This window comes from Lynx rufus, unplaced genomic scaffold, assembly GCF_022079265.1.
Source record: "Lynx rufus isolate CCGP_SWC_20201006 ecotype Redwood Valley unplaced genomic scaffold, mLynRuf1.p SCAF_1, whole genome shotgun sequence".
Lineage (NCBI taxonomy): Eukaryota > Metazoa > Chordata > Mammalia > Carnivora > Felidae > Lynx > Lynx rufus.
The window spans coordinates 72,254,829-72,279,256 of NW_025814823.1; the positions used below are offsets into that span (position 1 = coordinate 72,254,829).

A 24,428-nucleotide genomic window follows, 5' to 3' on the forward strand; every position below is an offset into this window, starting at 1 on the left:
CAACTGATATCTGATGAATGAAAAAAAATGAATTTGTTTGAATATTTATTAAAATGAGGACCTTGGGCTTGGATCCCTGGCAGCTCCATATGTGGACCACATCAAAAGCCCCAACTACCATCCAGTCAGTAGTCAGGGTTGATTGGGCTAATGTGCACGATTCAGACTTATTCATTACCTTAATTATATCCTTCCCAAATCTGAATGGTTTAGCTGGGTGGATGATCTTGCCTATAGATTGTTCTTCAAACTAGAATAGACAAGAGCATTTACTCTCTTTTTAGTATCTCTGAAACTGTTTTGAAGAGATATTTTAGATGAGAAAAAAAAAAAACCCTCTCCATCCTTTACTGTTTGGTATGTGAATTTGGGCTCAGAAATTGATAATCAGAAGCCATTTCTGCCAATCAGCTTGACAAGAGAAAAGAGATACAGGAAGATGCTGAAAGTGAGATTCTTAACAGGACTTGATGATGTCACATCTCCCAGGATACCCCTATCCTCTGACAGTGATAGAAAGCAATGTTTCTTGGAGTAATTGAAAATAAGATGACATTGGCCTGCCTGAAAAATAGGGTATTAATAACCTTGAAGGACTGAGGTTATTACATGGTTAATGATATTCTTTCCCCCCCTTCCCCCCCCCCACCCCCGCCCTTGATAGGTCATCTTTGCCATTAGTAACTGGAACAAGAGTTAAAAATGCATGTGGCATTTCTAAAATGCCATTTCTTGTTGAAAGGTTAGCACCATAATGAAGTTTCAGGGAAACTATGAGGCCATCTCTCTTGTTTTCTTATAGTATGTATAGACAAAAGGCTCGTTATCAGCCAAGCCAAAGATTATATGATTGCAAAGTTAGTAAAAGCTTGGTTTCTAAACATTCAGTGAATTGATATCATGAATGGTTGGGGTGTTAGAAGGATGAGTTATTCTTTTTGCATTCTTTTTGCATTCCAACTGTAGGGAGCTCTTATATAAGATGTATGTGGGGGGCGGTTCATGGTGATTGACATAATTCTCTTGAAACTTCAAATATATGTCAAAATATCAGAAGTCCAACACTTGAGGCATATGATACAAGTAATCTGTTCAAGAAAAATTTTGCTTGGAATAAGGGTAAAGTCCTTCAAATTGTTTCCTTTGACTATAAAGAACTCATTATAGAAACTATGTTTGCCAGAAACTGGAAGAAGATGAAGTTGGATTCGAAGTGTCACAAAATGACCGATAGGACCCTGTCATACCCGAATCAAAGTTCAAGGCAAGTGCTGCTCTATTTTAACCACACACCTTCACCAACAGTTATGAAGAATTAAGGAGTAAAACATATAGAATTTATGGAGTGCAGAGCAATGCAGTGGCATATGAAACGTAGATGTTTAGCACCTTTTCCTTTACAAGGTCCTTCCTATCTTTTAGCTTATTGAACACTCAAAACAACTCTCAGAGTGGCTGTTTATCTTCTGCTCATTTTACAGGTGCTCAGGGGCATTTAGGAAAGTATTCCAAAATAGTACTCTTAGGTGGCTGAGCCTGGGATCCCTGTGTTTTTTAACTACCACGTCATGCTGCTTATCTAAGCCTGGTAAGATTTTGCTTTGCACGGACATCAGCTGCTCAACGCTGGGTGTTGCAGATGTGTAAATGAAGATGGCACGAAATGCTCACGTTACTGCAAGGAGGTGATAAAATAAATGTTTAAAAGATTGTCAAAGCCACTATAGGGAATGAGTCCTGCCCCAAAGGCTGAAGAACAATTGGGTATAATCATGTGCCGTTTACTTGAGCTCCTTTCTAGGCTGAAGTGGGCATATTTGCCTACATTTTAAAAATCACTTATTCTGAAGGCAACTAAAAAACCAGGAGAGTATAAAGGGCTTGTCAGGAAAAGTAGTGGTTCCTGATCACAGTTTTCTCTGTATTCTCCTCCTGCCATAACCTCCTGATTTTTGGAGCTCAGCATTTGCATGAGTATTGCCAGCTTGCTAACCTCCACAGTCTGGGTTTTAACAGTGGTTAAGTCTCCTGTGCTTTGGCACAAATGATTAAAAACAAGAAACTGCAGTAGCTTCCTAACTGGTCTCTCTGCTCCCACCTCTGCCCCTTCTAGTCTCTTCTTGATGGCACAGTCTGAGTGATCTCGTTAAAGATCATGTCACCCATCTGGTCCCATTCCCTGCAGTGGCCCCCCTGTCACTGGGGGTGAAAGCCAAAGTCCTTCTAAGGGCCTGGAAAGCCAGATACAACTGCCCACCTCCCTCTACCCCACTCCCTGCCCCACCTTCCAGCACTTTCTCCTTCTCATTTGCTCAGGATCAGCCAGCCTGGCCTTTTTGCTGGGCAAGAAAGCCTTTCATCAGAGGTTTATTCTTCACCAGATTCAGATCTGTCTTCAAATGACTTCTTCTCACCCAGTCTTAATATGCAATTTACTTCACAGTCCACACCCTATCCCTCTTGGCCTGTTCTTTCATTTCCCCAGTGCACATACCCCTACATAATTTCCTCAGTGGTTACCTATGATATATTATCCGTTTCCTCAAGGATGTAAAACACATGAATGTAGCTTACAATGGGAAGGCTCATTTGTTTTGTTTTCTGTCCTTGTTTGTTGATCTAGCCCGTGTACCTAGACGATGCCTGGCATTTAGCATATACTCAGAAAACATTTGTTGAATGAATAAGTAGAAATTTCTATTCTTAAAACAATTTTTTAATGTTTATTTATTTTTGAAGGAGAGAGAGACAGAGCGTGAGCAGGGGAAGGGCAGAGAGAGAGGGAGACACAGAATCCAAAGCAGGCTCCGAGCTGTCAGCACAGAGCCCGACACGGAGCTTGAACTCATGAACCACAAGATCATGACCTGAGCTGAAGTCAGTCACTTAATTGACTGAGCCACCCAGGTGCCCCTAGAAATTTCTATTCTTAATGATTATATAAACATTATTTATTGAGAATTAAGGAACTTCTGATTACATTTCCTTCTCTGTGGTTCCAATGTGATTACCTCCATGCAACTTAAGGACAAATGTTCAATTGATTTTGCTTTCTTGTTCTCTTCTGAAGCAAACTCATAAAATAGAAGTAGGCATGGTCCAGATGTAAGGCAATTTGAAGGTGGCATTATTTTAAGCAATTGTTCTTTTTTCATAATATCTCTCCTCTGCTCTATTGTCAAATGTCTTTAATCCAAGCTATTTTCTGACCAAGCTTGTGTACATTCCTATAACCCTCATGACTATAGAAGGCAAGAAGTAGATGGTAAGAATATTAGCTACCTGCTTTTGGGTACCTACTGTGTGCAAGATTCTATGTGTAAACCAGCGTTCCAGCCCCTTTCCATTTACTATGTGGCAGTCAAGTGTGAGCTCCTGTCCCAAATGATTGGGAAGTCACTCTCTCTCTCTCTCTCTCTCTCTCTCTCTCTCTCTCTCTGTGGTCTCTGGAGGGTCCTTGGGACTGGCTTGCATTCCACCAGCTCCCAACACCTGACTAATCCAGCTCCTGGTTTCTCTCCAGTCACCAGCAGCTTTCTCACCGCACCCAGTGGTGGTGTAAGGAGATTAGACATGGAAAAGAAAGGGAAGCTCTCAGCATCATGTATCATTGCATCTTGAGTCTGTACACCGTATTCCCACATGCAGTTTCTTTCATTGACTGAACCTCTTGCTGGGGCCCATTCCTGCTAAACGGACCCCTCTTCCTCATGCTCCCCCCTAGGAATTCCTGGACACTCTACTTGTGATCCTCTCTGACTTTGTGAAGTGCCTATTTCAGGCTTTTGTCCAATTTTCCATTAGTTACCTGTCTTTTTCCTTATAAGAAAGACAGGGTGAGTTATAGGGCCCACCATAACTAGCTGTTGGGGCCCCTCCAATCTAAGACAATCAACATTTATCCTGCAACTAATAGAAGAAATTAGAGGAAATACAGCAGATATTCAAAGTCTGCATTACTTCAGGTCTGTATTACTCCTAATGGTAAGCTCTGGAGAGTTAAGGTATTATAGACGTTTAGAGTTAATTGCATCGCGTCGTATATATTAAACTAATTTGATTCTTTTTCATAAGACTGACTAGTTTTCAGCTTCATAATACTGCTTAAAATGAAACTGTCTGGAGGAACATATACAAGGCCTATCAGATAATAGCTTCATTAATAGCATCCCATGATATAAAAGTTATTTCTATTTCTGTTTACTATTCCCCCCCCACCCTGAAATCAATATAAATATCATTAGTCTGCAGGAATCTACCTTCTTTGTTTTAAATATCGAAACATAGTTGCCATGCATTCCTTTTCTAAAATAAATCTTTAAAATTGAAATACAGTGTACATGTAGAAAAGCATCCATGCTATAAGCACACAGTTTGATGTGATCCATAATTTATATAAAGAAATAGAACATTAGCAACCAGAAGCTCTCCTCATACTCCCTTTTAATTATTATTTTCCCAAAGATAACCACTGTCCTGATGTCTAACACCAAAGATAATTTTGCTTGTTTTTGCACTTGATATAAATGGTATCCATAGTATGTGATTCTGTGTGTATGTCTACTTTTGCTTTTGAGATCCTCAGTGTAGTTAAACACAGCCGTGTTTTCATTGCTGCATACAACTCTACTGAATGACTGACTGGACTACAATTAAAAAATTCATTCTAATATGAATGGAGATGTTTTTTGTTGCACATGTGGATACATTTCTGTTGAGCATATGTATACTTTAAGCTTCAGTAGGTACCACCTAAAGGCTATCATAGATGCCCTGACCCCCAGAATGAAATGATAGTTCTAACTGCTCTATAGTCTTGCTAATAATGTTTACTATTCTTAGTCTTTTTTAAAAAAATGTATGTTATTTGAGAGAGAGAGAGAGCATGCATGTGTGTGAGTGGAGGGGAAAAGCAGGGTAGAAGAGAGAGAGAAAGAGAGAGAATCTTAAGCTGGCCACACCCTCAGCACAGAGCTTGACTTGAGGCACTATCCCATGACCCTGGGATCATGACCTGAGCCAAAACCAAGAGTTGGATGCTCAACTGACTAAGCCACCCAGACGCCCCTATTCTTGGTCTTTAAAAATTTTACTCATTCTATCAAATGTGTGGTGGTACCTCATTGTAGTTTTAATTTTCATTTTTCTGATGACTAGTGAGGTTGAGGACCTTTCCCTGTTTATTGCCAATTTGGATGCCTCTTTTTGTGAAGTGCCTATTTAAGTCTTATGTGCATGTTTTATTATTTATCTGGCTATCTTTGTAAGAATATTTTAAATAGACAGGATAGAAGTCTTTTGCCAGTTATATATATTGTAAATATCTTCTCCCTTTGTATTTTGTCTTTTCATATACTTAATGTTGATTTTTTTTCATACAGGGGTTCCTAATTTTAATAAAGTCAAGTTTATCAATATTTTCCTTTGGAATTAGTGGTGTAAGCACCTGTTAAGAACTTCTGGTTACTCCATCATCATAAATATATTCTCTTATGATATCTGCAGCAACTTTGAAATTTTACTTTTCAAATTTTGATCTACAGTCTAATGAGAATTGATTTTTGCTTATGGTGTGAATTAGGGGTGAAGATTAATGTTTTCTTCCATGTGGATATCCAGTTGATCCAGTACTTAGCATAATCTGCTTGACTAATAATAGTGGATTGATAACAGTTATGATAATGAAAGTCGAGAATTTGCAGGATGATACTCAGAAAGCCATATTACAATAAAAACAAACTAAAATCAATAAAATCCAACAAACAGCAAATACTGGGTGGTTGGCTATGAATGTAGGCCGTATTGGGGCATATAATAACATACCTTCAAATTTATTCCCCCTGTGGCTGGGAAATGAACATAGAACTTGCTTTTGAAAAATAACCTGACTTAAAATTTTTTTTTGCATTTATTTATTTTTGATAGAGTGCAACAGAGTGTGAGCAGGGGAGGGGCAGAGAGAGAGGGAGACACAGAATCCAAGGCAGGCTCCAGGCTCTGAGCTGTTAACACAGACCCTAACATGGGGCTCGAACCCACGAACCATGAGATCATGACCTGAGCCAAAGTTGGACACTTAACCAACTGAGCCACCCAGGCGCCCCTAACCTGACTTTTTAATTTATCACACCTGGTATCCCTGTGAACATGACATCTACACAGGTATTCAGAATTCTTAACCATATATAGCCTCATTTCTTCCTTCCATTATATACTTTTACATTATATATCTTTCACATTCATGTAATATGAATTATTTATTTCCAAGACTCATGTAGAATCAGATAATTTATCCTTCTTTCTATCCTATTGTGGGAGGTGAAGAAAAAAAAAATTCTCATACAAAAATGCACAAAGAAAAAACTTTAAATTCTACTTGTTGATTAGTTCAAGGGAGTGCATCTATTTTCTTTTTTAATGAATTTGGAATTGCTATTGTGTAACACAGTAGCCCCGCTTTTCCAGAGAGAATACTTCTCAAGATCCCTAGTGTATTCCTGAAACTGCAGATCGTACTGAATCCTATATATATACTAGGTTTTTCTTATACGTACATACCTATGATAAAATTTAATTTACAAATTAGGCGCAGTAAAAGGTTAACAACAATAACTTACAATAAAATAGAACAGGGGTGCCTGGGTGGCTCATTCAGTTGAGCGTCCAACTTCAGCTCAGGTCATGATCTCACAGTCTGTGAGTTTGAGCCCTGTGTTGGGCTTTGTGCTGACAGCTCAGAACCTGGAGCCTGCTTCGGATTCTGTGTCTCCCTCTCTCTCTGCCCCTCTCCTGCTCATGCTCTGTCTCTCTCTGTCTCAAAAATAAAATAAAAACATTTTAAAAAATTAAAAAAATAAAATAGAACAATTATAACAATATACTGTAATAGAAGTTGTGTGAATGTGGCTTTTCTCATATCTTATCGTACTGCACTCTCTTTTGTGATGTTGTAAGATGATAAAATGCCCCATGTGATGAGATGAAGTGGCATGAATGACATAGGCATTGTGACGTAGTTAGGTTCCTACTGACCTTCTGATGATTCACCAAATGGAGGTTCATCTACTTCTGGGCCACGGTTGACGCCATGGGCAATTGAAACCTTGGTAAGTGAAACCACGAATAATAGGGGTGGGGGAGTACTGTGAATTTAAATCCCCCAGCATATTATTAGAACAGTCTATTAAATTGTGCTTCTATGAGATGTATCCATCCTTTTGCATATGAATATTATGTAAAACTATGGTCATGCATTTCATTTGCTCACCACACCGTGACTTGTGGGGGTACAGTTTGTCTCCTGAGCACTTAAAAACTAGTTACAGGCTGGTGGATCAGATCAGAGAACAAAACATTTGATAACTTTTACTTTTTGTTAAGGATAATAAATGTAAATGCATGTTTCAGAAGTATTAAAGAGGAGTATCTTCTTGCTTCTGTTTATCAAGGGACTAGAGGAAGCTTACATAGAATTTAAAATGAGAACTATTGACTTTATAGGAAATGTCCTTCAGGAAGTGGTGTTGGTATGTGGGTGTATGGTGCTTTGCCATGGAGTCAATGGGGCTGGGGAACCCAAGGGTGAGGATGTGGAGTTTTAGCTCCACTGTAAGTGAAGCTGAGCTAGACATAATTTAAAAAAATGCAGCTTTTGCCATCCAGTGATTCTTCAGTGACTTAGGAAACCTGCCCACCTGGACAGAATTCAGGCATTCATTAACAGAAAGACCAAAAAAGGAGCTTGTAAAGGATGTGGGAGAGTTAAACAGGAGGGAGGATCTTGTTTCTTGAGAGATTTCAGGAGATGTGTCTCTGTTGAATGGCATGTTTTGAATTTAATTCAGTTTTTCTGCTGTCTTTGCTGGAGCAGACATCAACACGGAGTGTAAAATTGGGGATGACATCGGTCTTGGACTCGGCTCATATACACATCAACCGTAAAGTCTACCACCTACCACAGACAGAGCTCCAGCTAACTAAAAGCAAATAAAAAATCAACTCTGTTCAGCAAGTCTTCTCTGTAATCCATGGCCTGTAGTTTTATCTGGCCAATGAAATATTCAAGTATTTGGTTCTTTTAAAGTCCTATTTTGTGTTTGAAGTTCCTTTTACCTTTTTAAAATTCTTGCCTTGATCCCACTTCTCTTTGCAGCTGTGACTCTTTCCCAAGTTGACTTTCCAATTCATTAAAAAAATGAAACAAACAACTCCCCCAGCAAGAGTCATATATATTCCCCAAATGTGCCATTGCTTTCTTTTTGCTTAATTTTTTTATATTAAATTTATTGTCAGATTGGTTTCCATACAACACCCAGTGCTCATCCCAACAGGTGCCCTCCTCAATGCTTAATTTTAATTTGTCCTACTTTGTAGCAGGACATACAACTCTAGGTGTGGCTAGAGTTCTATTTTCATGTAGAATTGTGAGCTGACAGATGTTTACCATAGTATTAAATTTTGCAATTGCTTTTTCAACTGTTTCTTTGCTGTATAGTATCTTCATGTGAAGCTTTGAATTCTTCTGCTAGCATTTCACATATAATTATTTTAGTTGTCTCTGAAATACTATGCCTGGAGTGAGCATCCCTTACCCTCCTGGGAAATATATACAAATATTTTTTTGAGGTCCATGCCTAATATAACTGCAGCTGTCTCTCTCTTAGAAGAAGGAAGGGGCTACAGTTCTTGAGTAAGAAATATTATTACTGAGGAATAAAAATACAAAAAATATTTGTTATCTGCATTCAAAATATGGTTATTTAGACAGAACCTTTAGACAATGTTTTGGGGGTAAAGAGAAAAAAAATCGGGAGACAGGGCTTTCTACTGCTTTCTCCCTGGATGAGATCTATAAATACATGAAAATACTTTGCAAGGACACTAACTCTGCTTGTGAGTTTCACTGGAGAGCCACCAAATCAACTGCCAGTGGGGATGTATTTAGTGATATAAATCCAATAAGGTGCAATTTGATGATTGAATGATAACAGCAGTATTTCCCCCAGGGAAGATTCAAATCAGACAATTAAAACAGAGCTCTATAAGTTTCTGTATGTTTTTCTTTCAAGGAAAAGGGATATTAATGTTGTATTGTGTCCTTTTTCACATTCTTTGTTGTTTAGACCAAAACTGTGGTCCCAAATTGGTTGACCCCCTGCCTCTAACAATATATGGAGGGTCCAGCTGTAGTGGAAACCCAATGCCATTTCCCAAATGGATTTTATATTGTCCATCCAGCAGCAACTAAGTGACAGAAAGCTAGCTTACTGATGGATATTTTGGAATATTCTAAGTCCTGTTTCTCAAGGAGGGGAAAGATAATTAGTGAAACAACAACAAAAAGCTGTAGACCTTTGTCACCTCTTTGCCTCTAATTTCTTAAGCTCTGATGATGTCTCATTGATCTCCCATGTGAAATTAGGGTGAAGCTGCTGCCCTTGGACTCACCTTCCCAGAGGCCCCTGTGCAGACTGCTGGCTGTTAGCAAGAGGGGATTTGATGTCCTTCTCATCTTGGGATGCATGGTAAGAAATTTATGAAAACACCAGGTCCTGGAGCCTAAAAGAGGAAATGATAGCTAAAAAACAAAGTAGTCTAGCTTGCTAAGGACTCTGTTCTTTGTAGGAGAGGGCTAGAAATTGTTTTTGAGGGTGGAAATGGCGGTAATACCTCCAAGGGAGGTGCCCGTGTTCCAACATGGGACTGGACATGACTGGGATTGGCTTAGGGTGAAGGAGATAGAGGACACCAGCCTGCCCAAGGAACTTTTCTCCTTGTAGAAGTTGGAATAACACACCAAACACCAGAAGCAACAACCGTTGAGGGCTGTCTTGAGACAGAAATGAGTACTGGCTGCATCCTTTTAGATATCTTATCGTTTCCTCTAGGACATTATGCTTTCTCTCCCCAGATCTTTCAGTTGTGTTTTATCTTCAAATAAAAAAGAGAAACTGCTTCCAGAGCCCAGAGGGACCATTGTAACCACAGGATCACCATGACCATCTCTTTGGCCCCAGGAAAGGGCCCACTCAGCATCAGACTGGACGAGGGACTTCCAAATGGAACAACATGTTGCTACTGTGTCCTGGAAGGTCCAACCGTCTCCATTTACAAGGGTCTTATGTATCTCCATAAGGTTTGGTAAGATGCCCACAATACCTGCATTGTTCTCTTCTGGCTATGAGAATTAGGAAGTTTTGCTGTGTGAATGTAAGGGTTTGTTTACGCCTCAAGGCTTACAGAGGATTAGAAACCATCATTCCTTAAAACATTTTTAAAATGTTATTTATTTTTGGGAGAGAGAGGGAGAAAGAGAGAGAGAGAGAGAGAGAGAGCCGGGGAGAGGCAGAAAGAGAGAGAGAGGGAGACAAGAATCTGAAGCAGGCTCCAGGCTCTGAGCTGTCAGACACTTAACCGACTGAGGTACCCAGGTGCCCCTAGAAAGCATCATTCCTAAGCACTTTTGAGGAAACCTGCTGTCCCCACTGCTTACTATTGAAGGACAAGGCGAGATGGGGACATCCTGCTGACCAGTATGAAACACAGTGAAGTTCAGTGGAAGAATGGGGAACGTTCAGAAATAGGATCAATAAGAAGTGGTCGCCAATGATACAAAAGAGGGAAGAATCAAAGGTGATGTGGAGATTTGTAGCTTGCTCAAGTGAGTAAATGATGGTTCTTCCTTCTCATCAAAGGAAGACAGAGTGTGGAGTACCTTTAGCTGCTCAGTTGTGTGGATCAAACAGGCTGATGTCCAACTGGTTTGACTGGAATGGCCATAGAGGTTATGGAATACTGAAATATTTCCATAGTAAAAGTTTCCATTAAATTCCCCCCTTTCCATTCAATGCCACTGAAGCCCCGCAACCACTGTCTTCTCCTCTGGGGTCCCTCGATTTGCTTACCATTTATGAATAGGCAGCTAGTGATGGCCCCACTGCTATAATTGGAATCTGTTCTGGTTGGGCAGTGCCCATGCTATAACAGTTTTAAAATGTTTTGGATATCACCCATGGGCCCAAGGGTGGGGGCATTGTGGGAAGGGTGTCCATGCTTGGTGTGGGAGAAGAAAAAAAAGATTAAAAAAATTGAAATTTATGTCTTAGAAGGCTGTCAAGGTATATTAGTCTGCTTGGGCTGCCATAACAAAGTCCCACAGACTAAGTGGTTTAAATAGCAGAATTTTGTTTTCTCAGAGTTTGAGAGGCTAGAAGACCCAAATCAAGGCACCAGCAGTATGGACTTCATTCTGACGTCTCTCTCTTTGGCTTGGAGATGGCTGTCTTCTTTATCTCCACATAGTCTTCCCTCTGTGTCTGTGTTCTAATCTTCCTATAAGGACATGTCATGTTGGATTAGGGTCCACTTCAATTACCTCATTTAATCTTTATTACCTTATTTAATCTTAATTACCTCTAAAATAAAGTCACAGTCTGAGGTCGTAGGGGTTAGGACTTCAACATATAAATTTAGGGGGAACAGAATTTAGCCCATAACACAAGGCAAAAGACTAGAATGTAAATTCAAACCACATTGGCAAAAATGGGTTCAAAACCAAAATGCAGCATCAGGAAAGATAAGAAGGTGGGTAGGAGGCCAGGAGGAGTTTACCAGCTAGGGTGCCACCTGGAGAGTTTTGACAGACCCTAAGTAGTTTCCCTGATTGTAGAAAATCAAGAACCATTTGAACATAGAACAACTGAGGAGCCAGGCTTGATGGCTCTGGATTCCATTAAGGGAAAGATATCTTTAGGATTTACAGTTGGAGATTTCCAGAAAGCCATGGGAAGTCAGAGTTTGAGCTGAGAAGGTGATGCTCCCTAGAGTGTAGATTTAGAATTCAGCCACTAGGGTGGGGGTCTGTAGGGTGGGGGTCTGTCTCAGGGAAGTGGATCACTTCTGGCTTGCTCCATGGGCTCTTGTCAGCTGCCATAAATATTATGCTTATTGGGGGCTCGTTGTCAGTCAGTTGGTGTCACCCTGAAATAACCAGCTGGGCCATAGCCACTCAATTCAGAGATGCTGCCTGAAGGGTCTAAATTCAGAACCATTAATTAATTCCTTCCCAGTGTCCGGGGCGTGGGGAGCTCAAGCCCTTCCATTTCCTCTTATTGCTGCTGGCTGGGTAATGTCATGCAGGTCTCTCTTTTAATTTAGCAATGTCTTATTTGACAAGCATCTAGATCACCCTGACTCACCCTTATTTTCTTGAGCAAAAGAGAGAAAACAGGAGATCAAGGTACTAATGCATCAGCCCTGCAGAAAAATGGCAAAGATTACAATACGTTATATTTAGATCCACAATTTACCTAAGGAAGATGATTGGGAAATTAAGTTGCCTGATTGGAAAGTCAGCAGTCCTTCTGTTTTTGTCTGGCTGTGCAGTCTCGTAAATGTTCAGGGCTTCAATACCTTCAGGCACTTATAATTAATTTTGAAAACTGGAAGATTGTGTGTATAAACTGCCTGATTTAATGAGATAAGTCAAAAGGGGAAAAGGGAGGCGGGAGTTTCTTACGGTAATTGGTTGTTACATTTTTCACATTGCTTTTCTAATGCATTCTGTTGGGAAAAGCTAGGTTTTCAGATTGTAGAAGTCCATGGAAATAGGTACTATTTAACTTAAAGAGACAGAAGTAACCACTGCACCCAGGGAGGTCCCTGGGAGGTCAGCAGCCTCTCAGCTGGCCCTATTTTGTGGGTGAGAGAGTTTGACTCCCAGAGAACAGTTCCTGATGGCAGACCTGAAGTTCTGGAGTCACAGACTAGGGAGGAAGTCTTAATTGGAAGTTTCCAGCATTAGATTTTTCTGGGGACTCCATTCTGCCAACCCTTCAGCAGGGAACCAATCCTTTCTATACACAAACTAAAAAAGAAATGTCCTTTCAAATAAGGTCATCTCTGACTTTGAGAACCCTTAAGATGAAGTGTTTTAACACTTTGCAAGGGCAGCCCTAACAGTGTACCACAGTCTGGGTGGCTGCACAGAAATTCATTTCCTCATAGTTTTAGAGGCTGGAAGTCTAAGATCAAGGTGTAGGCAGAGTTAGTTTCCTTTGAGGCCTCCCTCCTTGTCTTGCAGATGGCCATCTTCTCTCCCTGTGCCTTTACGTGGTCTTTCCTCCATGGGTGTCTGTGTCCTAATCTCCTTGTAAGGATTAGGGCCCATCCTTGCGACCTCATTTGACCTAACTGACCTCTTTAAAGACTGTGTCTCTAATACAGTCATGTTCTGCGGTACTGGGGGTCGGGCTTCAACATCTAAATTTTGGAGGACACCATTCAGTCCATAAGAGATGTGTATCTTATTTTCCAAAATAAAATTACAGAGGCTTTTCCTCTTATTCCTTATTTCCTTTTTCATCATCTCTGCATTTCCTGTGTCAGCTTAGATAATAATTCAGATTATTAGCTGTCTCTCTCCCTCCCAGTTTTACACACACACACACACACACACACACACACACACACACACAGTCTTTCCTACCTTCAAGCCATTTTCTGATTATTGAAAGAAAAAATGCAATCTTCTTTCACATACACCTTTCTACCATTTCTGCTTGGGTGCTGTGATCAAAGGTGGGCCAAACAACTCTATTAGGTCATGTCTGAATATAGCAAAATCCCTAAGTTCCATAAAAGATCTCTTTTGTTACCTCCCTTAGGATATTTCACGGAAGAGAGGCCCTGGGGGAGGTTGTGGCTCCCGCATCAATGACAGAGGTAGCCAGGTCCCAGGTTACTGCAAGAGCCAAGTGACTGTGCAATAAGATGCTTCTGTTTCTCCTGCTTTGGAGCTGTATTAAGTTGGGGACAACAATTACCAGCTGGTCAGGTGTTTCTGATGTCACCTCAAGCCTATTCTTGCAGATACACACAGTGAGGGTTTCATGAGTTTTGCTGATGTGGAAGTGGAGGTAGCGATCAGGTGCCTGGCGGTCTGTCTGATGTACATTTTAGAGTAGTCTGTCCGTAGGTGCTACTTAAAGCATAGACATACATAAAAATTTCTCCAGGGAGAACATTTGGAGTGAGAGGAATATCATTTCAGATTCAGAAAAGGGGCTTGCAAAACAGCCAAGAAAGCAGAAGCCAGAGAACTGGGAGGTGCCATGGAGGTCCGGAGTGGAACAGGTTTTCAAGGTGTGAGTGGCCAAGGGTGGTTGGGGCTACTGAGAAGTCATGCCTATGCTTCCTGAGTAGCCAGGCCCATGCAAGGAACTCTAGAACGCTTCTTCTACTTTTCTCTGGCCTCACTCCCCAGGGACATTCCTAGGGCCTCCCCTTGGGGAGGGGCATTTCCCTTGATGCTTTTGTCTAATAGTTGGCTCATGGGGAATGATGGGCCTCTTGGCCTCATCTTGTATTTTGGCCACTGTGGGCAACCTGCTGTGCACCAGTTCCAGCCACCTTGCAGCCTGACTGTCCTCACCACAGGCCTCCACACATGGTCCTTGCTTTGTGCCTTGGGCCTCTCTGTTGTCCCAGCCTGTGGGGGAGCCACTAGGATCTAATCAGCTGAGTCAACTCAGTGTACTGAGTGATCACCTTGTGGGGAGCCTGTGATCAGAGGGGGCTGGATGGGCAGCAGCCGACGAATAAATGCTTCCTCCCTTCTTCCCCTGGGACAAGAGCCCTACAAAATTAAGCCACCAGTTGCCTACAGTGATGGCCAACTCGAACTCTAAAAACACACCGGTATGTTGAATCACCTCTTCTGTGCATTGTTTACTCTTTTCTGGGTCCTTGGATCACCCTCCCCAGTAAAGTTCTAGCACTCAGCTTTGCAGAGAAGAGGGGGGGCGGAAACTGAGGCTAAAAGAGTCAATCTGGGAAGAGCAGGATTTCTCAAGACAGAAATAAGGATAACGGGTGATAAGAAGAGGGGTGATAATCCTTGGTGGGCAATAGCTTCACATTACCAGGGCTCTCACCTTAGCCTTAGCATGGTTGAATGAGATGCCACACATGAAGGTGAAGCACTGACTTAGGTCAGGGGTCGGCAAACTGTAACCTATGGCTTGTTTTCCTATGGCCTGTGAGCCAAGAATGATGTTCAGATTCTTAAAGGGTATGATAAATAAAGAATATGCAATGGAAACTATGCATGTCCCACGAAGCCTAAAATATTTACTATCTTGCCTTTGCAGGCAAAGCTTGCTGATCCCCGGCTTAGGTGCTAGGGTGCTGCTTAGACAGTGAGAAAAAACAGCCATGGAAGCTAGCACATGACGCTACCAGTGGGGATGAACAATGCTCACAGAATATAAACAATATTTAGACAAGGCCACTCCGTGCTGTAGTAGAACGAAACAGAGACAAGAACACTCCAGGATTGTACAAAAACGAGATAGAGGACAAGGACACTCTACGACTCACCCCAAACAAGTAAACCTTCCTCTCTGCTCTTCCAACTAACACAAAAGATTGTTACTTCTTACTGATTGTTACCTGGTCTCTGCTTCAACCCTCCTGCCTCCTAATTAAAAATTACCAAGGCACCCAGTCACTGAATTATGCACCTATCCTGGTAGCATTTGGTCTCAAACCACTTTTGCTTCCTCTTTTGAATCCTCCAGCAGTGGCCAAATCCTAAAAGAGGCCCCTCTCAATTTTCCATCACTAAGATACCCATGCATCTGTGGAAATAAACAAAGATCACCCAAATGAGGACAAGCAGAGACTATTTATTCAGAACCCCCTACAACAAAGGAGTCAGCTGCCATCACTTGCATTTGGCAGAGTTTATGGAAGGCAGGGGAGTGGAAAGCTTTATAGAGAATAAAAAGAAAGCTTCACATGTGCCTGATTGGGTCTTGGGGAAGCTATAAGTAGGCTAATTAGAAGGCATCCTATGTGATTGTTTAGGGGAGAATATTTGGCTTTCTCTGGTTGTTCCTGAGTTGACAGTGGGGGCAAAAATCAAGGAAGCTGCTAGCTATTCATCAAGTGTTGGGTGTTCTGGGCTGATTGCTACATGGGTTGTGGTCTGGCTTCCTGGGCTGGTTGCTGCAGAGGTGTAGGTCAGGTCTGTTGTGGGTAAAACAACACCCACTAAGTTTAAGTTGATTTGTTTGACCACAACAGATCCCTGGTGGTTGTTGGTTACTGGACTTGGACAACTGGATGAGTGCATCTGGGTTTTGTTAAATTCATTGAAGCCTTAATAGAAGAAAATGATATGCTGGTATCAACCAATTGTGGAAAGGCGGAGGCCTCGGAGGCGGGGGAGCTCAAGGGACCCATGACCTTCCTCAGCCAGGGCAGCGTGGAGATCTACGATCTCCTCAGGGTGATGCTTGTCCTCCTGGAGGCCTGCCACCTATTACCATCTCCAGATCAATGACCAGGATCAGGTCTCAGGGCCCTGCAAACACAAGGACAGAGCAGATCCTGGTCACCGTTCAGTTGAGTGTTCTGTACCCTTTAAGTATGCATCAGCTACTTCCAAACAGCTGGAATTTTGCCTTTTCTTTCACTAAAGGTGATTCTTAAAAAAAAAAAAAATGTTTACTTTATTTTTGAGAGGGGGGAGGGGCAGAGAGCGAGGAAGACACAGAATCGGAAACAGGTTCCAGGCTCTGAGCTGTCAGCACAGAGCCTGAAGCAGGGCTCAAACCCACAAACCATGAGATCATGACCTGAGCCAAAATGAGATGCTTAACTGACTGAGCCCCCCAGGTGCCCCTCACTAAAAGTGATTCTTACAGCAGGGGGAAGCAATTTTTTTCCATAAAGGACCAGGTAGTAAATAGCTTGATCTTGGCAGGATTTGAGCTTGGTTGCCCCTCCTCAACTCTGCCACTGAGGCAGCCACAGGCAACACATCAATGAATGGCTGTGGCTGTGTTCCAATAAAACTTCAAACAAGCAGTGTCCAGATTTGGCCCACAGGCTGTGGTGTGCCAATCTCTTAGATAATCATTCTGCCTCTGAGGTTTCATTTCTCCACTGAGAGAATGAGAGTGTTGATTTCACGCAATGCTTCTCACACTGAAGCAAGCATTAGAATCATCTGGAAAGCCAGTGAAAACACAGATTCTTGCACATGACTCCCAGAGATTCTAATGCAAGGAGTCCGGGGGAGACCTGGGGATTTGCATTTTGGACAGACTCGCAGATGAGGCTGATGCTGCTGGTCCCGGGACCATGCTTGTAGCACAGGTTGGAGACCATACTTGTCATCCCTGCTGCAGAGGGGATTTTCTGTAAGAACTGATGCCTGAGACCAATTGAGTTAGAAGTAGAATCAAGTTTCTGGGCGTTTTAGAAGTCCCCCCCAAAGATTCTAATGTGTAGTCAGGGTTGAGATCCACCGGTGGAATGGGTCTCCAAAGCTCTGCACTCCAATTGTGGCTCCCCAACCAGCAGCATCAGCATTACCTGGGATTTGTCAGAAATGCAGAATCTCAGGCCCCTCCTTGACTGAATAAATCAGAGTTTGCATTTTCACGAGATTCCCAGCTGATTCATGTACACACTGACGTTTGAGATATGAAACTCTAAAGGAAGGGACCGGCTTACATTTACAGGTTTCTTTTTTCCTGCTATGTGCCAGGCACTGGGTGGCCTCCTTACCTCACTTTCTCCTAAACTTGCCTGTATTCATTTTCCACTGCTGCCCTAACAAATTACATGGACTTAATGGCTTAAGACCATACCCCTTTATTATCACACACTTCTGTAGATCAGAAGTATTTCAGAGGCAGTTGAGCTCTTTGCTTAGGGTCTCCCAGGCCCAAATTGGGGTGTTGGTGGGGTGGGGTTGGGGAATAAGTCACTTCCAAGCTCATCCCAGCTGTAGGCAGAATCTAGTTCCTTGTGGATATAGGATCGGGGTCCCTATTCCCTTCTGGACTGTTGGCAAGGAGTTGTTCTCAGCTTCTTGAGACCACTCTGAGTTCCTTTGTATGTTGTCCCCTTCCTCTTGCAAGAGAGCAACTATGCATCAGAGTCCTTCTTATGCTTCTAGTTTCTCTGATTTCCCTTCTGTTACCAGCTAGAGAAGATTCCCTACTTAAATTTAACAAACTCACATGATCAAATTAAGCTTATCTGGATGATCTCCATTTTTAGTAACTCAAAGTCAACTGATTAGTAAATTAAACAACATTTCCCACATCCCTTTTGCCAAAGGCATGATATCCTATCATGAGTCACAATCCGGGGTGTTAGGGCTTAAGATCCAGGGGGTCAGTAAACAATTCTGCCTTCTCCACTGCCCAGACCACATGGCTTACAAATAACTCTTAGAGCCAGAATTTGAATCTAGGTTTGTCTGACCCCCAAACTCATAGTAACACTGTTTTGTAACTTGTCTCTCAGTGGGGAAAACAAATGTGTTGCAGAGAACTTTATAGTTAACAATGAGCATTCTCATTTATTGTAGTGTTTGGCCTCATAAGAAACTCCAAATGGGGCACTGTTATTCCTTTCTGTGAATGATGAGACTGGGGATTAAGAATGCCTATTTGTTCAAGACACTATAGCCAGAAAATAGCAAATTAAGGACTGAAGAATAGCTCTCTTGATGCCAAATCCCATACTTTTACCTTTAAATCATCACAATCCCTTAATTTCTTGTTCAGATCATTCTCATTATCTGAGAAACAAATTTACTGGGGCAGAATAAAGACACTAGAAGAGCACTTCCAGATTGGATGCAATGTTTGAATGATACAGTGGTTCTTGTGCAGAAAAATGGGCCCACCTGTTAGGCTAATTGAAGATGAATTCTACCCAAATGCAGAGAAATGCTCCATTCAAGTCCTAAAACTTACTGTTCTTAAAGAAGATAGTCAATGAATTCTCAGACATAATGTAGAAAACAGTCAATTCATGAAACAAAAACCTTTTACTGAAATTGCAAGCCAATCAAGTAATTGTTTGTGAGAAACAACAGGATTTTGGATACATCTCCTTAGTGATTAGGGAGTTGGCCCCTCCACAGAAAAAGCTTAAGGAGAGATCATAGAAACATCCTACTGCCAGTGACTATCTTCATTTCATTCCCTTGTTTCTAATGCAGATAAAACAATGTAGCTTGAAAGAATGGAGCCACAATTAGAAAGCTAGGACTCTTTTGGAGGTCAGAAGGATGGTACGTGTTAAGCTTTTCCTGGCAGGGTCAACTAGGACGCAAGCCTACAGAGTATCTCTTAGCTGAGCCCCCATACACTTTAATCATTTTTTCATCTCCTCTTGGGGCAAAATTTGTATCTAGTGAGAAACTATCCTTACACTGCCAGCTCAGAAGTTATTTTATGTTAAAGAATGGCCGATCATTTGTTCAAAAAAAAAAAAAAAAGAGCTAGAAATTCAATTGTATCCTGGGCCGGTTTCCTTGTCATCATTTACAGATGCAAAGAGCTTTGTTATAATCTGGGATTCAGTCTATGATTTAAACAAATTATGAAAAGAATTAGGCCTCAGTCAGGTCAATTTTATTAAAAGCCTTCAGATCTTGGAGGATCAATGAATGTAAGAGATAGGTTAACCCCAAGGGCTTCTGGTTGGTGAATAAACACATCAAAGGGAAATCACATTGTTCCCTTGGCCAAATTCTGACATTGCTCTATTCAGTTGATTTCAAGAGATGTGGAATGATAAACATGAACAGGTTACAAACATGGAACTCTTTCATTATATCCATTTAGCTGGGAGTTTTATCCCTTTATTTTTCATGACGTGGGTTATTTTAATAGTAAATGCTGATATCAACAGTCAATATTGAATCTGTAATCTCCAATACAGTCTTTCCTAAGAGGATATTTCTAACATATTTGATAGAAAGCACTATCTGTCCATGATTTACATAGACCACTGTGGTCTCATGGGAGAAAAGGTGGATATAAGGAAGAGCTGGTAAGTCATTTTGGGCTCTTTATGTTGGTATGAGAGCATTTGGTCTTTTCCAACCTTTTTTCTTTTTTTTTGGAGGGAGAATTGGTTGTGAGAACAATGTGGATACTGATGGAGAAAATACAAGGTGGGCCAGAGTGGTGAGTATCTATGTGACAAATGGTGGTGGAGATATCATTATTTGAGAATGTGCATATTCATGCTTAGTAGTGGATATGCAAAGATAATTGAGACGTGGTCCCCTCCATCAATAATATAATACTGATGAATTAACATTCTGGAATCAATATTCTAGATTTGGTCATTTAGGGAAGGCCATATGTACCTCCAGTGCAGTCATTTAAACAAACACACAAAGTGGGCCTTCTCTCTAGGATACTTCTTTTTTTTTTTTTTTAATTTTTTTTTTTTTAAACATTTATTTATTTTTGAGGCAGAGAGAGACAGAGCATGAACAGGGGAGGGTCAGAGAGAGGGAGACACAGAATCTGAAACAGGCTCCAGGCTCTGAGCTGTCAGCACAGAGCCCGACGCGGGGCTCGAACTCACAGCCCTCACGGACCGCGAGATCATGACCTGAGCTGAAGTCGGCCGCTTAACCGACTGAGCCACCCAGGCGCCCCTCTCTAGGATACTTCTGATGAAATTGCTTCTGAAGGTTGCAAATTGGTGCTCAAGACCCTGCTTAAAAAACAGTTTCGGACATTCATTCAGGAAATCAAATGCAAAAACTGTCACATTTATTTGGGTTTTATTTATAGCAGGGAGAAGAACTAATAAACTGACATAGCATTTGTTCCAAATCTAAACCTGATGTCCCATTTGGGGAAGATCTGTGTCAACCCCACTCTGATAAATCAGCAAAAACAGAGACAAACAAAAAACCAGCCCAGATACCAGCAGTGGCCCGTGAACCAGTGGCCAGTCAATATAAGAATCAGCTGGCTCTTCCTCTTCCTGGATCAGCCTTCCCCTTTCCAACCAGGGGTTTTTTGGTTTCAATCTCCTGAGTCAATTGCTTTGGGGGAGGGGAGGTCTTCAAATTGCATTCTATGTCACTCATTTCCCTTTCATATAGATTTTTCTCTTCTCTCCCTTCCAGGCCATTGATTTTCTTCCTTGGGTTTCTGAGAAAGCTTTGCTCCCTAGGCATCTTTATCCGGCTTGCTGACCGAAGCATTATTCACACTTCTCCTGTGGCCATGAGGGTGAGACACCTGCTGCTAGGGACTCCAGGCTCCTACCTCTGAAGGACAGTGGACTAAATTTCTGACAGGGGCCATGAGACACCTTTGAGGGAAAGAGATGTAAGAGCTCTGATCTCTGAGGACATAAAGGCTCTCACAGGTGCTTGCTTTAGTTATCACTGCCTTTTAGATGGCATTTCCCATGAGGTTCTAAATTCTTCATCATTCTTCGCAGACTGGGAATGGGCTCAGAGGGGAAGTCGTGCCCCCTTGTGAAGTGTACTAAGGGGTCTTCAGAAGGTCCCACCATGGCCTCCCACACAGCAAATTCATTACCTCTGTCTGTGAAGAATGGAAATGTTACGAATATCATAACATGAGGGTGAGGGTGATCTCTGAAATCCATTGTGAGCACGGAACTCAATGGCCATTATCAGAGATAACAATCGTTGGCATTATTCATATGTGCTTTACAGGCCATAAAACACACTTGGCAACACATCTCATTGGATTCTCACACTCTCGATGAGAGGTAGGGAAGGCATGTATCATTCTAATCTCATTTTACAGAAGGGAAAAAAGAGGCCCCAGGAGTGAAGCAATGAGGGGGACACCTTCATTCTCCTGGAAAATAGGGGTGCTCTAGGAACCTCACACTCTTGTATTCTAACAGCTGACTAAAAAGAGCCATCTTTCCCCTGTGACTTACACATGACTCACAGGTGTCTCCTTGTTTCCCTGTGAAGGGGCCAGACACAGACCCTCCAGATCCCTGCCTCATAAGGGATTAGGTATTTGACCAGTTGAGACAAAATACCTGCTAACTTGACTTGGTCACACTCTTACAGATTTCTCTCCTTCCTGGTTTAACCTTTGAACTTTGATCTCCTGACGTTGAGTCAGCATCAGGGTGTGGACCAGCTGCTCTCTGAGAGGGGGCTGATTTCAGGGAAAGACATTTCCTGATTATCTATCTGATCAAGCCATCCATTCATACCACTCCCCACTCCTGGTTCTTCTAGACCAGCTTACTCCCCCCAGGAAAGAAAATTCCTTTTTGCCCAACCTTTGAGAGGATCTTAGGTCAGAGTGTTGCAACAGTCTTTTCAAGTGAAGTCCCCCTTCATCTAAGTCTTTGTATGTGATGTGGCACAGGCTAAGGATCAGAGAAAGCTTCCTGCCACCCAGTCTTGGTCACCCTCATGGTCTGACTGTTGCACCTGCCGGGGTGGGTGGTTGAATTGTGGCCCTGACTCTGGGCCCTGCCTATTCCAAACTTGGTTCCCATGGCTCACTTGGGGGTCTTGCAGCATGGTGCCCTGCAAAGGTCTCTGGAATACAGCTCTTTCATGAGAACCGAGGAGCAATCTCAAAGGACATGAGTGCTCCAGGGAAGACTTATGCTGCTGTGTTTATATGGGTGTCTTACGTGAACCTGAGAACAAGTTGTCTGTGTCCCATTAAGAAGTGAGTTAAAGGGAGGAATGGACAGGAATTTGGGATGGAAAAATGAGACATCTTTCCAGTGGTTATGTTTTGTTTGAGATGAATACCAGGGATGTCAGGCATTCTTATTTGGAGATGGGTTTAAAAACAATCCAAAGCAACACTGTTCTGTTCAGCTCAAAGAGCAGTGCTGGAACCACATGTGCGTCAACATGCCGTTTAGAGATGCCGGAGGTACAGAGATGGACAGACCATCCTTGCCCTCAAAGGCTTTATGGTCTCGTGGAGGATTCATACATGGCCCGGACTGGAGAAGCAAGTGCATAATTACCCACAACCTGGGCTTTGGTACTTGGTACTTGGTACTTTTTGGTACTTGGCTAATGGTCTCATAACTGTGTAGCTTGTTGGCCCGCTTTTTTTTTTCCATGACACCAGCTATAGTGGAAGGACTTCATGTAGAAATTCTGAATTTTATTATTGTATCACTTTATAATGAGGATAATCTGTGGCTTTGCAGCCAGTAGTTCTTTAGCTTGTTGATTCATGTGTGTGGCTACAGGTCACCACCTGTCCTGTACTCTCAAGTTTGCTCTGGAGAAAGCTTCTCTATGAGCCACCTGCAACATTACCTGCTTTTGTGGCTGGATTCCTTAAAATTCAATATATTCTGAAGGATGTGATCAATAAGCAGATGGTTCAAGCCCATACACATGCCAAGAAATGAGGCATCTAATTAGCGGTTAGACCAGGGTGTGAGGCAGTTGCAAAAGGGGGGGGTGGAACCCCTGCCTGGGCTGGGAGACCCCTGGATAAGACAATCAGGGCTGGTGGTGTGACATGTCAACACAAGGTAGTTGTTGGAAGTGAGAACACAGCCTGGACCTTCAGGCTGTGCTCATTAGGGCTTCGCAGAATTCCCAATTATCTTTTGACCTGGCCCTGAGCTAGGCCCCTTTTCATTGCCCTGAAAAAGGAGTCAATGGATCAAAAAGAACACCCAATTTGAAATTCTACATTGGTTTGGCTCTGAAGCTAAGTTGGTAGAACACAGAAAAGGGGCATTGTCTGCAGCCAGCGACGGTAGCGGGAGGAGGAGAGGCAAGATGGAGGCAGAGGCAGGTGTCCCCAGTGGGGCAGTTTGGGGCCCTGCACAAAGGTAGGGAAGAGACAGTTTGGGGGAAGAAGCCAACATACCCCCTGTGATGAATCCCTGAGGGATAGATATTTCAGTTAATCTATGAGTCCCACTGAACATGTCAAGAGAGTGATGACTCCTTTCCATTCCCATCCCCTTGTCTCTTGGCTGAGACAGTAACAGATAAGGACTTTTCTCTCCTCTGCACCTGGGAGAACCCACTGCTGAGTGTCGCCTGGCACCAGAGGAGAGAGCTGAGCTCACTGTGAGCCTCCTGTGACAGGTGGAATATACTACTCCCCTGTTGCCAGCCTGATGTTCCCTAGTTGACTTTTTTGTTGTGTTTCCAGTGTTTTCCCAGGTAGAGCCTACATGATGTTTCTAACATGAAATGCAGACTCTGAAAGAGAAGAAAGTATCTGGAGTCTGGTCTATCCTATGACAACTGTCCTAAGGCTCCAATTAAGACAGAGAAGGTTAAGACTGTACCTGTGGGAAGGGATGTATCTCTCAAGTCCATTGACACAGCCTTGTGAACTAGGGTGAGCACCTTGACAAAAAATAAACATATTAAAAACAATGTCAGTGCAACTTTTCTCTTTCTCAATCTGCTTTCCTTTTTTCCTTGTCATGCAAGAAGCTGAGAGAATAAAATCAACATTCTTTGGTTCTTGGGCAGGGGAAAAAAGACAATTGGTTGGATTCTGGAGGCACACAAGTGACTATATCTAAGGTTGTACTAACCAACTACAGGTAATAAAATTATATTCATTATGATGGTTAAATTTATGTGTGTT

At 42.2% G+C, this 24,428-nt stretch overlaps 1 long non-coding RNA gene across 1 annotated transcript; it reads left to right on the forward strand.

Annotated features, from left to right (window-relative positions):
• Positions 1-9,939: 9,939 nt before the first annotated feature.
• Positions 9,940-24,211, forward strand: LOC124513536 (uncharacterized). Its single transcript, XR_006962417.1, has 4 exons — positions 9,940-10,140; positions 19,939-20,000; positions 20,963-21,068; positions 23,982-24,211. It is a non-coding gene; the product is annotated as an uncharacterized LOC124513536 (long non-coding RNA).
• Positions 24,212-24,428: the final 217 nt, after the last annotated feature.